Raw genomic sequence first — 16,464 nt, forward strand, 5'->3', positions numbered from 1 at the left:
TATATGTAATGAAACTGAGCAGAATAATGTGAAAATCATGAGGTGGCAGCAGGGTGCGCACCTTTTCCCTGCCTTTATTTAAACTGTTGGCTCAACTGTGGCCGACAGATGGGCAGAAATTAGTATTTTGTGCACCAAACAAGTCACATACCTATTTCGTCAATGCACTGGTGCTTCAGCAGAGTATGGGTAAGAACATTCACATAAGGACTCTGCCACAAGGTCTCACAGTGAGATGCCATTTGGCACGCAAAATGAACATTCCTTAGCGCATGTATCAATGGTAAAAAACATGACTTTGTTTCAAGTGGCAAACTAGTCATCTGCATGTCTGTGTGTTAAAAACTTAGCTTGATGCAATTAAGCAGCAACTCCACACACACGCGCGTCCCTCAGAAGCCCACACAAAGAAGTTTTTAGAAAATCAACAGAGCCCGAAGGCTTCCTCCGACCGAGCAACAGTTCCAACATTTCAATCATGCATCAGTCCTTCGCATGATGACTTAACCGCTGATATTTTAAGAAAAACAACTTAAATCCCGCAGCTCCACTGGGAGTAACACCGCACAACAGCCTGGATGCCTTCCAAGGTGTGTGGATGAGACATGGGGGGGTTCAAAGCTACACATGCCAATCATGGCTATACCTGCATGCAGATCAGGTAAAACCCTCATTCCTCCCAGACCACAGGCATGCATTGAATCCTCTGGCGAAATGCAGCTGGGCGTTTCTGCCTGTATACTTTCCATTTCCGCTGTGTGAAAGACCTCAAACTCAATAACATTTGATACAAAAGAAACCTCAAAATCAGGCTGTGAACATGGTACAGAGAAACCAGCACAAGCATTTACGCAAGCTGGCGCACAGAAAGTAAATGGTGAGGACAGAAATGGTGCATCAGTCACTGAAGCATTTCTGACTTGGGGCTGTAACACTGTCATGACAGCTCACTAAACCAACCTGAATGCGAGGTTGAGAGCAAAACACGCTGCAAGAAACGTGTTTTCTTTCAACGAGTAACAAGCGGTCTTCACTTTTCAAGCACTGCACTTGTGGCGGAATCCACCTTTGGGGGAGCGATCAGCAGCCATATGTTTGTAATTAACATGGCCGAGCCACTGCTCGCTCCCGCAAGGTGGATGCCGCCACAAGCACGAGTGCAATGCATGAAAAGTGAAGACCGATGACTGAAGGCCCTCTTAGACAGCGCATGTGCGCTGCCTAGGTGAGACCTAAAAATGGCAGTCTGTTTGCTACACTTTGGGGGCAGATGAAGCTATTAGTCCTCATCTGCCCCCCGGCATAAAGCCCACTAGGCACCAGGTATTTTTAGTTTTTGAATATGTAGGGGTGGCGGTGACTCAAAATGGGCATGCCAATGCCCCCACCCCCAATCAAACCAGCATTGGCATAGCCATTAGGTCTCACCTTTGGGACCTTATAAGCGTTTAGCCATGCAACGGTTGGTGTTGTTGCACCAAGGATATTGTGCTGCATAACTAAATACTTATAAGGTCCAAAAGTTAGACCTATTGGCTATGCCAATGCTTGTTTAGCAAATGTATGTGAGCATTTAACTTTAAAATGCACTATTTAATCCCATGTTTTTCACTTCACTTACTCATTGCAACTCAGTGCAGTGCAAGCATTGCACCTTACCCCTTTCAAAGATCTCCACATCATGAAATGCTAGTACTGACCAAATATTTCTATTATAAAAGCTACAAAGTCTGTATTGTGTTTGAATTAAATATCCATCGTTATGTCTTTAATAATATAGTACAGAATGCACTGCTGAAGTTCAGTGGCTGCAACTTCAAAATGGATTGAGCATTTCTAGTTAATTTGCCAAAATACTATGCTCAGATGATGCGCTTTCTTGTATCAATTTACACATAGAAAACGAATGTGTCCTCAAACCAACGTCTGTCCTAAAACGAGATCAGAATTTTCAGTCATTCCTATTTTTAATACAGGAAACAACGTCATTCAATTTAGAGCGATTCCGATCTGGAGCCTTTAGTCCTCGATAAAGGCAGCTTGAAAACCAGGGGTCAAAGTTTATATGTGAGAGTCTGGGAGTTGCATAGGATTGTTTAAGATGATTACAGCCACCAAAATCATACACTGCAAACACATTGGTTGCATTTGTTTTGCAATAAAATTACCTACAACTTATAGTGAGAGTCCTTCATAGACTGTCAAGGGGAGCCGTCCCTATATATTAAAAGGAAATCCCAGCCGATGTTCAATTTATAGAATTATTTGAAGCCCACTCCTGCAGGTACATTGTTTTGGCAAGCTGTGTGTCAAAGGTGGATAAACGCCTTACCTAGGAATTTTCGCTGTTCAAATAAAAGGTAAATGATTATTATTTCCGCTCTGAGCCTAACAAGCAAACCGTGCTAAAGCCAAGAGGTCTAACTTTTACCACGTACATGGAGAACTGTATTTAAATGCTTAAGGGAGAAGGGAGCAACATATATGGGCTTATGCATGTTGATATTGTTATAACTGAAGCACTGGGTTAATTGTTAAGTATGTTTTTATTGTAACCTGTAATGCGATACCTGTGAAAATGTACAGACATGCATATAAACTGAGTAAAAATAAAACATAAATATGTACAAATACGTAAGAAGGATATTCAGGAATTGTCGTGTTGTACATTAAAAGCGGTTTGCTTACTTATGCTAATGCTCAATTCACACACATACAAGGAATCTGTTGCTGAACATTGTGCACCAGTTCTGAGAGCATGAACAAGCAGGCTAGTGGCATGGCCCACCGTCATGGGCATGTGGACCCAATCCTCTCCAGCTCCCCTCGCCACTGCACTTATCTGTCACATGCAGGCATGTAGGAGACCCAAAATGTGTCAAAACGAGAGGACTAGCGGCGGGGGCATTGGGGTCGGCTCCGACGACTGGGGCTACCCGTCCGAATTAACAGCGGCCTCAACAAAGAGGAGACTTGGACGATATCTGTGACCCGTCGATGATCGCCGCGGTCAAGGTGTTGGGGGGGGGGAGGGGGGGGGGCTGAAGGCGCCCACGGAGACTGGAAAGCACTGCATACGCGACTGCCTGACCTTTCTAGGCTTGCTCTGTGACGTGTGCGGCTCAGTCTTTGCCAGACTCCACCCATCAGTAATAGTAAGAGGCCACAAACCCTCCGGGCTTCATTTACTCATCGGATTCCTCGCTTGGGGGAAAATTTCCTGGTTTCCACTGAGTTTGACCCGATGGAAGTTGTCTCAAGATGGAACGACGGGTGCCACTTCGCACCCCTCCTTCCACCCTTGATTGGGTTTAATTTCCTCCAGATATGAAAATGTCCTGACCCTTAATCCTTACCCCAGTACCTTTAAAAACATCTTGGTGGATCTTAGGAGCTTTGGGACCCCCGGCCCAACCTTCTGTTCACTCTACCGAAAGCGATTTAATTAAAACAACAAAGCAGACTCCCTGGCCTTCTTTCAATCGATGGAAGGTCAGTGACAAGGGCAGCATCTTGTCCCAGGGGTCACAGTTGGACCTGAGCCCAGGTTTATGAATAGGATTGGATGCTGCTCCTCAGCAGAAGCCTCCTGACGTCATGATAGGATTCAGGCACATCGCTTGGCTTCAACATTAAACGACTCAACGCTAGCTAGAGGCTGACCCTGGATTACTCCTTCTAGGACAGGTGGCGGCTCGTGCTTGCATTTCAAGGGCAGGTGTGAGCAGAGGCGATGAGCCAGTCTGACCATTTGTCTCGGTCAGTTAACATTCCCCTTCAAGTCTCCATAACCACACACTTTCTCAGATGCATTTAATTTGATTTACAGCACCACTCATACCAGTGTACGGTGTCAGAGCACTTTACATCACACACACTACACAGAGACAATTAATTGTGGGTTTCTAACGCGCTAGAATCGACTCCCGAAGGAGTATCTCTGCGCTATAGACCGATGGGGAACCCGTCCTGGCTTTCCCTGTGAGATGGTCCCTACTGGGTATCTCCAAGGTGAAACCAGGCATCCCCGGCGTATGTGGGGGGCCGTTGTGGAGATGAGGCAAGCTAATGCCCAGAGTTGCCGAGTGTGATCCCTAGTTAGAGTAGGCACCGAGGCGAGAATTATCGAGTCCGCTGACCCTGGTCCAAGACCAATCATTTATACGTGTGTAAATCACTGTATAGGAAATGTTACATAAGACCAAGGACTACAAGGTGTAGAAGCCACATGACAACCATACTAGTAGGCAGTATAGTTTAATAGCTCACTGTTCTATGTTAGGATTTTAACTTATAAACTGCAAGTAACAAAAGGATCTCTCTGACAAACGCAGTAACCTACTAACCTAGTTAACATTATGTGCACTTTATGATCTGCATGGTGCATGTTCTTTGCAACAGGCACATTAACCCTCTGTGCTACCTTTCTGGGAGTCAACGCTTCCACTAGACAAAACTCCGATCTCTCTCTAAGAAGAACATTAATCACCAAAGTTATCATGACCTTTTTATTGTTGTTGAAAATTGCTGGAGGCCAGGAAGGAGGCAGCAAGTTTTTAAAAAACCATATTATACTTGCAAACACTACACACCCACCCAAAATAGGTACCCAGTGCGGCCACACTGTTAACACCACCCTAACCTGCTCAAGGTTCACGTGACCTCAGTGACAGAGTCTCAGTGACTGGATCACTGTTGCTCTAGTTTGTGCTGCTTCGTAGGCCTGCCCGCAAGACTGGAGATGAACTTCAGTATGGATTGTGGTGGACAGGCCTTCAAGGTTAACCCATAAGTGACACCACTAGGGTACACCTTGTACTAAAACATCAGGCCTTCTAAGGTCTAGCATGGGAATATGCTCCCCCAGTAGAGTGGTCTGGTGGACTGGTCATGAAGGCTGAACCCGGTTCCCCAGTTCCAAATCCGACAGCTCTGGCCATAGTGCCACATCCTCTCCCCCACTGAACACCATACTGCCTCACTGAGAGAAACTCGCACTGTCTTCAGCTACAAACTAATTGTGCCCGCTATAAACACTAGGATGTGGCTCAATTCAAATTATGCACTTAATAAGAGTAATATACTGCCTAAAAAAAATAGTAAAAGCAAACACTAATAGGGAATGCAAGATTAAGTAAAGCATGTGAAATGTAAGGAGAAACAACATGGTTACCAGTGGGCGGGATTGGAAGTGCACGGCGTGTCCCTACTTCTTTTATTCCCTTTTATTAAAAAGATTCTGTTCCCCTACTTTTTGTTTTCAAAACTGTGTCCCAAGATGGCAGAAATAGAAAAGGCATTCAGAAAAGGCTCTGCTTGTTTTGGGGACGGCAGAGAAGGAAAGGACTCTGTCTCTTCCTTACTGCCCAGGGAAGACATGAACAATGTCCTCTTCTTTTCTATGCTGGCAGGTGCCCCCACCCCCTCTCGCTTCCTATCATTTCCTCTCTTTCTGTCTTGCTCCTCACTTACTGAAAACCATGACTTGAAGAAACGGTTCATAACCTCTCTTTCCATCTTTCATTTAGTTGCTTCCCTGTGAAATGGATCCAAAAAAGATGAGCTTGCACGCCTCCCGCTGGCAGCAGGGGGAGGGGGCCTGCGCCTGTTTCCCTTGCGGGAGCGAGCAGGAACCATATGGTTTCAAGGCTCGCTCCCGCAAGGGAATCGCCAAACGTGCACGCGTTGCCATTAAAAGCAATGCAACGCGTGCACATTTTTGGGGCCAAAACAGAATCGATCACTAAAGGTCTCCTAGGCAACGCATGCGCGCTGCGTAGGCGAGACCTAAAAAGAGGCAGTCTACTCACCGTGAAGGGCAGATGGTGTTTATTGCCTCCGGTGAGGGCAGAAAGCCCACTAGATACCAGGGATTAAAAACAAATAATGGGTGTAGGCTGCCCATAATGGTTGATTCCATTGCTCTGCTCTTCCCAAAATAGCCCCAGTTTTTTGCCCTCTTTGGGAACAGAAAGCCCACTAGGTGCCAGAGATGTTTATGGGCATATCAGAGAGCGATCCCTTAAGCAAGGATTGCTTTCCTTTTCTTTCTGAACACATTCTGGCTGCTTCTGCCCCGTCCTTTTGGGGCAGATCAGCAATAGTTTTAGGCTCATCTGCCCCCAAAGGGGAAGAAAACCAATAAACACTAGCTTCTGTGTGTGTGAGAACTGGAGTTCGGGTGGTGGTTTGTGTGTGAACCTGCATTTTGCTGGCAGTGAATGTGGACTTGCGTTTAGCTAGCATTGTGTGTGGACTAGCGCTTGGCTGGCAGTGTGCGTGGACTGTCGCTTAGCTAGCGGTCTGTGTGGATGGCACATGTTTGGAGGTGTGTGTGGACTGTCACTTGGCTGGCTGTTTCTGGATGGCCTTTGGCTGGCTTTGTACATGCATGGCGCTTGGCGTGTGGTGTGCATGGATGTCGCTTGCCTGGCGTATGGCTTGCGTGAATCCTTCAGCGTTCTATTACAAAGAATCCCCTGCAAACCTTCAATTTAGCCAAAAAGTCATACTTTCCTCACATTTCTGTGTGGAAAGGTTGTGGAATCACAACGCCGGCAAAAATTTCCCCACCACCCAGCGTTCCCCTTGGTCTCCTGATGAAAATGATATCTCACTTGTGTGGGTGCCTAAAGCAAGGAAGCTAAAAACGTATAAAATCAAAAACTGAGGGGGCAACAAAGTGGGTCCAAAAGGGCAGATTTAATAAGTTATTAGTCTGACTACTTTTGGCACCCAACAACTTAGTATAATTTTCAACGGTGAGACTGAGAGCATTGCTGGATGGTGGGAAATGTGTCAGCAAAATAATGGGACCCCCTCTGAGACTTACTTTTGGCCAGGGAAGAGAGAGGACAATATAAACAGAATAAAGAGAAATTCCCCTATGGCCTTATGATTACATATGCGACATAGTTCAAACTATAATGATATATATAAATAGAATCCCAAATGACACACAAATTACATGAGCAACTATTTTTTATTACTTTCTTTTATTCATTTACTTTTTTTTGCGCATGAGTTACCTTCATTTTCTACTTTTTTTTGTGTTAAGCATATTCATCGTATACAAAATCAATAAATACTATACATAATCAGAAAAATTTTTTTTTTAAACAATACTAAAGGAAAAACCCTGTTATCCACACATACAACAACAATCACTCACTATTCATGCATACTTGATACTGTTACCCACACAACATACAATACAATCAAACGTTTTCTGTGCATGAGGTAGTCCAGATGGCTTAGAGGACTGAGTACGCCAGGTCTACGCGTTTCGGTGGATTGACACCACCTTCCTCAGGACCAACAGATTTTCTCCCTTAAAATCTCGTGGAGACAGGGTTTCTGTAATAATAAATATGAGTAAGTCTATCTTGTGGTCAAAATAATGGGATTCACAGTCACTCAATAAAACTTTAATTCACAATTGTCTATGTTTGCACCTATGCGTAACGTCTATCCACCAAGGACCCCCTGGACAGAGAAAGGCATTGAAAATTGATTTCACTTTCCTTAACACAGTAAAAATATTTGTCTTGAGGATTGCTGATAACTAAGCAGAGCATTGAACACAATTACAAGTAAGGATATCTAGTTATCACCTCTACCAAGCAGTCTAATTGATCATGGGAGAAGAATTGATTTTACCTATAATATCTCAGGAAGAAATTGAATCAGGGATGCTTTGAAGCTTCAAGGCAGTCAGTAGGCGCGGGATATATTAAATCCTAAAAAACATATTTATACAGTTTTAAGGAATTAAATTTTATACAATAAGTACCCACGCTCTCTTTCATAGTCATATTGACTTGACTTGATTACCTGATGAAATATGTCAGCGGAGTTATTTTAAGGTCTGCTTCTTTCTACGGTATCTTTGTATTAATGCAATGAGGGTAAAATTGTTGACACCTAAAATAGAATGCAGGCACATGCTTTAGGACTAAAGTACCAAATTCCAGACCATTTGTCTATTATTGCAGTGCTGTTATTATCATACTAACCTCATCAAAAGTTAAAGACGGATCAAAAGCGAGGGTTGCGGGTGCGTTGTTCTATCGATAAATTGATGTTCTATGTTCTCACCACAAGGCTATAAAGTCTAAAGGAAAAATTAGAGATTGTGGTACCTCTAAAGGAATAACATTCATGGTTCATTTATACCCCATATAGATTGGTGTACGAACCTTTCTCAACGAAGCCGCCTTCCCTCTAAATGGTTTTCCTTTTTGTATGTTCGTCCTATTCTTCTGGTTTATCAGCTGAAGGGGTAAAGTAATACGATGTATTTTAGAGTATATATTTAGATGTTTACCATACAAAGTGGCCCTAAAAATAATGTTTCTGCATTAAAAGCAAAAGATCTTAATTGATATTCTACTTTCCTATCTTCCACGAGATAAGCATACCGACAGAATTTCATTTGAAGCCCACTGATTCGCATTAAGGGTGCGCTACATCCGCTGATTTTATATATGGATGACGCTGTTCTAAGACCACTCGGGCCAACCCCACTAATACTACTGTACTTTCACTCGAATTTGCAGTCCCCGCATCCAATTATGTTAGTTACGAAACAGATTGTCCATCCCTGATCTCAGAGCGAGTACTTACTTAAAAGTCCATTATTTCACGATTTCAAGAGTCGTCATGCTCCGCCGCAACCCGCAACACCTAGAGTTGTGGTATTGTGAGGAAGCTGCTTTTAAACCGTGCCGGTTGATACGAGTGTCACTCATGAACCGGAAGTAATTTATGCGTCTTAAATTTGATCGCATCCGTTTATTCTCTCGCATATTTGTATTGAAAAAAGCATAATTATATGCTTTATGAATATTGTCTACAAGACATTGTGATCTTATTTTGTGTTCCAATCTCTTCGCGGTTCGGCGAGAGGTCGTACACAACCCGGAATTGAAAAATACAGTCTACAGCTAGTGTGGTGTGTGCTGTGTTCACGGACGCCATTTATAAACGGAGATGTTACTCGCTTCTTTTAAGTATATCTTATGACTGTGTTTTCGATATCTGCAATAGTGCATTATTCGTGGCATTGCAATATACACGTAAAGTGTGATATAACAAAAAAAAATTTTTGGGTACAAATAATAATATTATTTTTTGGGGCACCTTTTTTTTGGGAAAGGGGGTATTTTTTGGTCGGATTTCTCCATAATTACAGGGGCTGCTTCCACATTACATGTAACTTATTCGATCATACAAAGTATGTCTCGCTACAATGATTCTGGCCTTCAAAAGAAGACTGGTTTAATATTTCTGAAACGGGTACTACCAATACATTTTTACAGTAGGTAGATCGTATTGTTTATCAACCAAACAGCTGTGTTTGTGGATAGCAAGACAAGTCCTTTTTTCGTTTGCATATAAGCAGGTAGGTAACTGCAGCATCGAGAATATTACAATCTACCTGAGATCTACCAATATAATATATGCAAAACAAAGTCTTGCCTATTAATGCGACTCCTGGCCATCTAGAGATGTATTAAATATCAGCAATTCGCCCCCCAGAATGTAACACTGGATTAGAATCTATTTTTCAGTATAGCTAGGTTACCTGGGGGAGCTCAGTAGTTTGATACAGATATAATTACTAATAATCAGTGGCCAAATCTAAGTTACTAACTGACAGAAAGGGGCACTAGATGAGATTTAGGCAGTATTGGTTACAAACCACGCTATATTCTCATTCAATCCCTTACGTACACTATCAAATTGGAAAATCCAAAAACATTCCCTTTTTCTCCGGGTGTCTGCTATCAGTTGACCCAATTTCTGGTGTACTTTTTCTATTATGCACCACTTCAGATCAGTCTCTTTATGATTTTTCTCGATACAGTGTTGGACCATCGGTGCTGTTGTTTTTCTTGTTCTTATAGCGGACTTATGTTCACTGAATCTTGTCCTGAATTCGCGACCCGTTTCGCCAATATAGGCTAACTCACATGGGCATAGGATCAGATAAATGATATTGCTACTTCTACAATTTGTGAGAGATTTTAAAGTTACACTTACATTGTTGTAGCTAATCGTTTCTGTCGTGAGTGCAGAGTCACAGGCGTGACACGCCCCACATCTGTGATTGCCTAAGACTGGTCTAAGACCTGTAATTGAGGTTTGAACTCCAAGAGTTTTTGGATGATTCCTAGTGTGAACTAGACGATCTCTCAAATTTCTGTTGCGTCTGTAGGCTATTAGTGGTTTAGGAATATCCTAAATATCCTAAACCACTAATAGCCTACAGACGCAACAGAAATTTGAGAGATCGTCTAGTTCACACTAGGAATCATCCAAAAACTCTTGGAGTTCAAACCTCAATTACAGGTCTTAGACCAGTCTTAGGCAATCACAGATGTGGGGCGTGTCACGCCTGTGACTCTGCACTCACGACAGAAACGATTAGCTACAACAATGTAAGTGTAACTTTAAAATCTCTCACAAATTGTAGAAGTAGCAATATCATTTATCTGATCCTATGCCCATGTGAGTTAGCCTATATTGGCGAAACGGGTCGCGAATTCAGGACAAGATTCAGTGAACATAAGTCCGCTATAAGAACAAGAAAAACAACAGCACCGATGGTCCAACACTGTATCGAGAAAAATCATAAAGAGACTGATCTGAAGTGGTGCATAATAGAAAAAGTACACCAGAAATTGGGTCAACTGATAGCAGACACCCGGAGAAAAAGGGAATGTTTTTGGATTTTCCAATTTGATAGTGTACGTAAGGGATTGAATGAGAATATAGCGTGGTTTGTAACCAATACTGCCTAAATCTCATCTAGTGCCCCTTTCTGTCAGTTAGTAACTTAGATTTGGCCACTGATTATTAGTAATTATATCTGTATCAAACTACTGAGCTCCCCCAGGTAACCTAGCTATACTGAAAAATAGATTCTAATCCAGTGTTACATTCTGGGGGGCGAATTGCTGATATTTAATACATCTCTAGATGGCCAGGAGTCGCATTAATAGGCAAGACTTTGTTTTGCATATATTATATTGGTAGATCTCAGGTAGATTGTAATATTCTCGATGCTGCAGTTACCTACCTGCTTATATGCAAACGAAAAAAGGACTTGTCTTGCTATCCACAAACACAGCTGTTTGGTTGATAAACAATACGATCTACCTACTGTAAAAATGTATTGGTAGTACCCGTTTCAGAAATATTAAACCAGTCTTCTTTTGAAGGCCAGAATCATTGTAGCGAGACATACTTTGTATGATCGAATAAGTTACATGTAATGTGGAAGCAGCCCCTGTAATTATGGAGAAATCCGACCAAAAAATACCCCCTTTCCCAAAAAAAGGTGCCCCAAAAAATAATATTATTATTTGTACCAAAAAAAATTTTTTTGTTATATCACACTTTACGTGTATATTGCAATGCCACGAATAATGCACTATTGCAGATATCGAAAACACAGTCATAAGATATACTTAAAAGAAGCGAGTAACATCTCCGTTTATAAATGGCGTCCGTGAACACAGCACACACCACACTAGCTGTAGACTGTATTTTTCAATTCCGGGTTGTGTACGACCTCTCGCCGAACCGCGAAGAGATTGGAACACAAAATAAGATCACAATGTCTTGTAGACAATATTCATAAAGCATATAATTATGCTTTTTTCAATACAAATATGCGAGAGAATAAACGGATGCGATCAAATTTAAGACGCATAAATTACTTCCGGTTCATGAGTGACACTCGTATCAACCGGCACGGTTTAAAAGCAGCTTCCTCACAATACCACAACTCTAGGTGTTGCGGGTTGCGGCGGAGCATGACGACTCTTGAAATCGTGAAATAATGGACTTTTAAGTAAGTACTCGCTCTGAGATCAGGGATGGACAATCTGTTTCGTAACTAACATAATTGGATGCGGGGACTGCAAATTCGAGTGAAAGTACAGTAGTATTAGTGGGGTTGGCCCGAGTGGTCTTAGAACAGCGTCATCCATATATAAAATCAGCGGATGTAGCGCACCCTTAATGCGAATCAGTGGGCTTCAAATGAAATTCTGTCGGTATGCTTATCTCGTGGAAGATAGGAAAGTAGAATATCAATTAAGATCTTTTGCTTTTAATGCAGAAACATTATTTTTAGGGCCACTTTGTATGGTAAACATCTAAATATATACTCTAAAATACATCGTATTACTTTACCCCTTCAGCTGATAAACCAGAAGAATAGGACGAACATACAAAAAGGAAAACCATTTAGAGGGAAGGCGGCTTCGTTGAGAAAGGTTCGTACACCAATCTATATGGGGTATAAATGAACCATGAATGTTATTCCTTTAGAGGTACCACAATCTCTAATTTTTCATTTAGACTTTATAGCCTTGTGGTGAGAACATAGAACATCAATTTATCGATAGAACAACGCACCCGCAACCCTCGCTTTTGATCCGTCTTTAACTTTTGATGAGGTTAGTATGATAATAACAGCACTGCAATAATAGACAAATGGTCTGGAATTTGGTACTTTAGTCCTAAAGCATGTGCCTGCATTCTATTTTAGGTGTCAACAATTTTACCCTCATTGCATTAATACAAAGATACCGTAGAAAGAAGCAGACCTTAAAATAACTCCGCTGACATATTTCATCAGGTAATCAAGTCAAGTCAATATGACTATGAAAGAGAGCGTGGGTACTTATTGTATAAAATTTAATTCCTTAAAACTGTATAAATATGTTTTTTAGGATTTAATATATCCCGCGCCTACTGACTGCCTTGAAGCTTCAAAGCATCCCTGATTCAATTTCTTCCTGAGATATTATAGGTAAAATCAATTCTTCTCCCATGATCAATTAGACTGCTTGGTAGAGGTGATAACTAGATATCCTTACTTGTAATTGTGTTCAATGCTCTGCTTAGTTATCAGCAATCCTCAAGACAAATATTTTTACTGTGTTAAGGAAAGTGAAATCAATTTTCAATGCCTTTCTCTGTCCAGGGGGTCCTTGGTGGATAGACGTTACGCATAGGTGCAAACATAGACAATTGTGAATTAAAGTTTTATTGAGTGACTGTGAATCCCATTATTTTGACCACAAGATAGACTTACTCATATTTATTATTACAGAAACCCTGTCTCCACGAGATTTTAAGGGAGAAAATCTGTTGGTCCTGAGGAAGGTGGTGTCAATCCACCGAAACGCGTAGACCTGGCGTACTCAGTCCTCTAAGCCATCTGGACTACCTCATGCACAGAAAACGTTTGATTGTATTGTATGTTGTGTGGGTAACAGTATCAAGTATGCATGAATAGTGAGTGATTGTTGTTGTATGTGTGGATAACAGGGTTTTTCCTTTAGTATTGTTTAAAAAAATTTTTTTTCTGATTATGTATAGTATTTATTGATTTTGTATACGATGAATATGCTTAACACAAAAAAAAGTAGAAAATGAAGGTAACTCATGCGCAAAAAAAAGTAAATGAATAAAAGAAAGTAATAAAAAATAGTTGCTCATGTAATTTGTGTGTCATTTGGGATTCTATTTATATATATCATTATAGTTTGAACTATGTCGCATATGTAATCATAAGGCCATAGGGGAATTTCTCTTTATTCTGGTGGGAAATGTGTGCCAGTGTGGTGATCTCACACCCATGGCACACAGAAATTTGAGCAAATTTGACTTTTTAGCTAAATTTGAGGTTTGCAGGGGATTCAGGGTAAAAAACGTTTAGGGATCCCCTCAAGCCAAACCTCCCTGGACTCCCCCTGGTGTCTAGTTTTCAGAAATGTCTGAGTTTAGTAGGTTTCCCTTGATGGCTCCTGAGCCGGGACAAAAAAACGCAAGTGCCCCCACTATATCGCAAAATAACCTGTTTTTGTAAATGGGGCACCTACATTTTCGGTCCCGGGCTCCACAATGACCTAACCCAGACATTTCTGAAAACTAGACATCTGGGGGACTCCCGGGAGGTGTAGCTTGAGTGGCCCAACCAAGATTGTTTTTTACCCAGAATCCCTTGCCAACCTAAATTTTAGCTTTACAAAAAGTCACATTTTCCTCACATTTTTGTTATGGAAAAGTTATAGGATCACCAAGCCCACACATATTTTTTACAACCCAGCGTAGCCTCAGCTCTCCCGATAAAAAAGCCACCTCACTTGTGTGGGTGGGCTAAGGGCTTGCGACAGAAAAGGGCTCAAAACGTATTGTAGAGGCATCACAAAAGATTGATCACAAAACAACCTGGTTTTGCAAGGGGGGGGCAGTGGCTGCTTTTTCTTGTCCTTGGCTAGGTAGCCATGTAGCGAAATCTACCAAAGCCCCAGACATTTATGTAAAGTAGACACCTGGGGGAGTCCTGGGAAATTTAACCTGCGTGGATCCTCCAATGTTTCCTTACCCTGCATCCCCTACAAACCTAAAATTTTACTTTAAAAAATCACATTTTGCTCACATTTATGTGTGGGAAAGATGTGGGATCACCGTGTCGACACAAATTTTCTACCACCCAGCTTTCCCTCAGGTCTCCCAATAAATTGGTACCTCACTTATATGGGTCTTTCAGTTTCGCTTTCTTAAACATAAATAACAATTTAAGAACATGTTTGTTGTCTGCATTTCTGACTGTGGCAAACGCAGTCAAAATTTAAATAACAGGCATATTGCCTACTTTTTATACCAATCTATCTAGTAGAGACTTCTTTCTTTGGAAATGTTTCCATTTATTGATTCTTATGTCTTAAAATGTTTATTGGAGTGTGACCTGATAAAAAGAATTCACACAGTTTACAGAAATCTAAGACCATCTTTTGATGCAATCAGGCAAAATGGTCTTTCCGACCCTCCCACCCTCTTCCTGTATAAATGTGTGTCATTTCCCGTCCGCTCAGCGGGCGGGCGCAGCGGGCGCGCCTATGGCGCGCCAAAGGCGTGCCTGTCTGCGCCCGTCCGGGCCCACACGGGCATAGGGGCCATATCCCCTCGCCAAACTTCGCGGCCCTTATTTATTTATGATGCCAAACAACTGCTAGCTTTGAGACCCATGAGAGATCACACAGCTGCTACTTTTGATATGCTTGAACAGTTCCCACAATGCTGCCCTCATTGTTCTTTTTATTTAGATGTCCCGCAGCTATGCAGCAGCCTAGCACTACGGACCGCTATTCCTTCTCTCCCGAGCCATACGTTTCTTAGTATGAATTGTGGGTCACTGCCCAAGCACAAACACGAGATTTTCGACCTTTTAACTGATGAAGCTCCGGACGAGCTCTTCATCACTGAAACATGGCTTCATGATAGTTCCGACCCAGATATTGCCGAAGCTCTGCCTGTTGAGTATGCTATTGTTAGGAGTGACCGTCCTAAGAAAGTAGGGGGTGGTGTGGCAATTATATTTAAGAACAAGTACCAATGTCAATCTGACCCGGTCACTTTAGGCAGCTGCGAGGCAGTGCATTTTAAGCTTGCCCTCAACCCTAAAACCACTCTCACGGGATAACTAGTGTATCGTCCCCCGGGCCCTGTGAATTCCTGGCAGGTTCAATTCTCAGAATACATAGCATCAGTTCTTAAATCGTCCAGTAACTTTCTAGTTGTCGGCGATTTGAATGTTCATTTAAAGGACCCTAAGGATAGCGTGGCCGGCAATCTTATTGCTGACCTCGCTTCTATGAATCTCATCTTACATAATAAGGGCCCCACCCATAAGGGTGGGCGTCTTTTAGACCCTATCTTTTCCAACATTCCTCTGCTAGATTGCCTTCCGGCGCTGCCGGTTTTTTGGTCTGACCACCATCTCATTAAGTTTACTGTTGTGAGTAAAGAAGTACTACTTAACCACAAACCTTCTGTGAATATTAGGAAGAGAGACTGGAAAAAGCTTGACACTGTCGCTTTTAACAAAGCCTTGGCCGACCTTGTGCCAACTAACCTATTAGGTCTGGGTGACATGGAAGCTGTGGCCAGCTCCGCGAACTCTTGGCTCCTTGAAGCCATTAACATTTGCCTCCCTTCTGTCCATAAGAAAATTACTATTCACAAGTCATCTGCCCCTTGGTATAATGAGACACTTCGCATTCACAAATCCCGATGTAAAAAATTGGAACGTGCTTGGAGAAGGGATTATTCCATCTCAGCCGGTCTTATCTACAAAACTGAGCTGAAGCACTACCACAAGGCGTGTGCCCATACAAGGGCTATTCATGTAAATAGAATAATCACCAAAGCTATCAATAAACCTAAAGTATTGTTTAGCGTGGTTAGAGACCTTGCTGGTTCACAGACCACTGCTGCACTTCCCCCTCTATCTAGCAGTAAATGCGATGAACTCGCCCAGTATTTTATCTCTAAAATCGAGAATATTTACCAGGACATTTCTGCCCGAGGCGACAGCAATGCCTTGACGAACTCACCCCTTACTACGGGGAAGGACGCTGACTCCTCTGTGCTGCCCTCGGC

This window comes from Lissotriton helveticus, chromosome 7, assembly GCF_964261635.1.
Source record: "Lissotriton helveticus chromosome 7, aLisHel1.1, whole genome shotgun sequence".
Taxonomy (NCBI): Eukaryota; Metazoa; Chordata; class Amphibia; order Caudata; family Salamandridae; genus Lissotriton; species Lissotriton helveticus.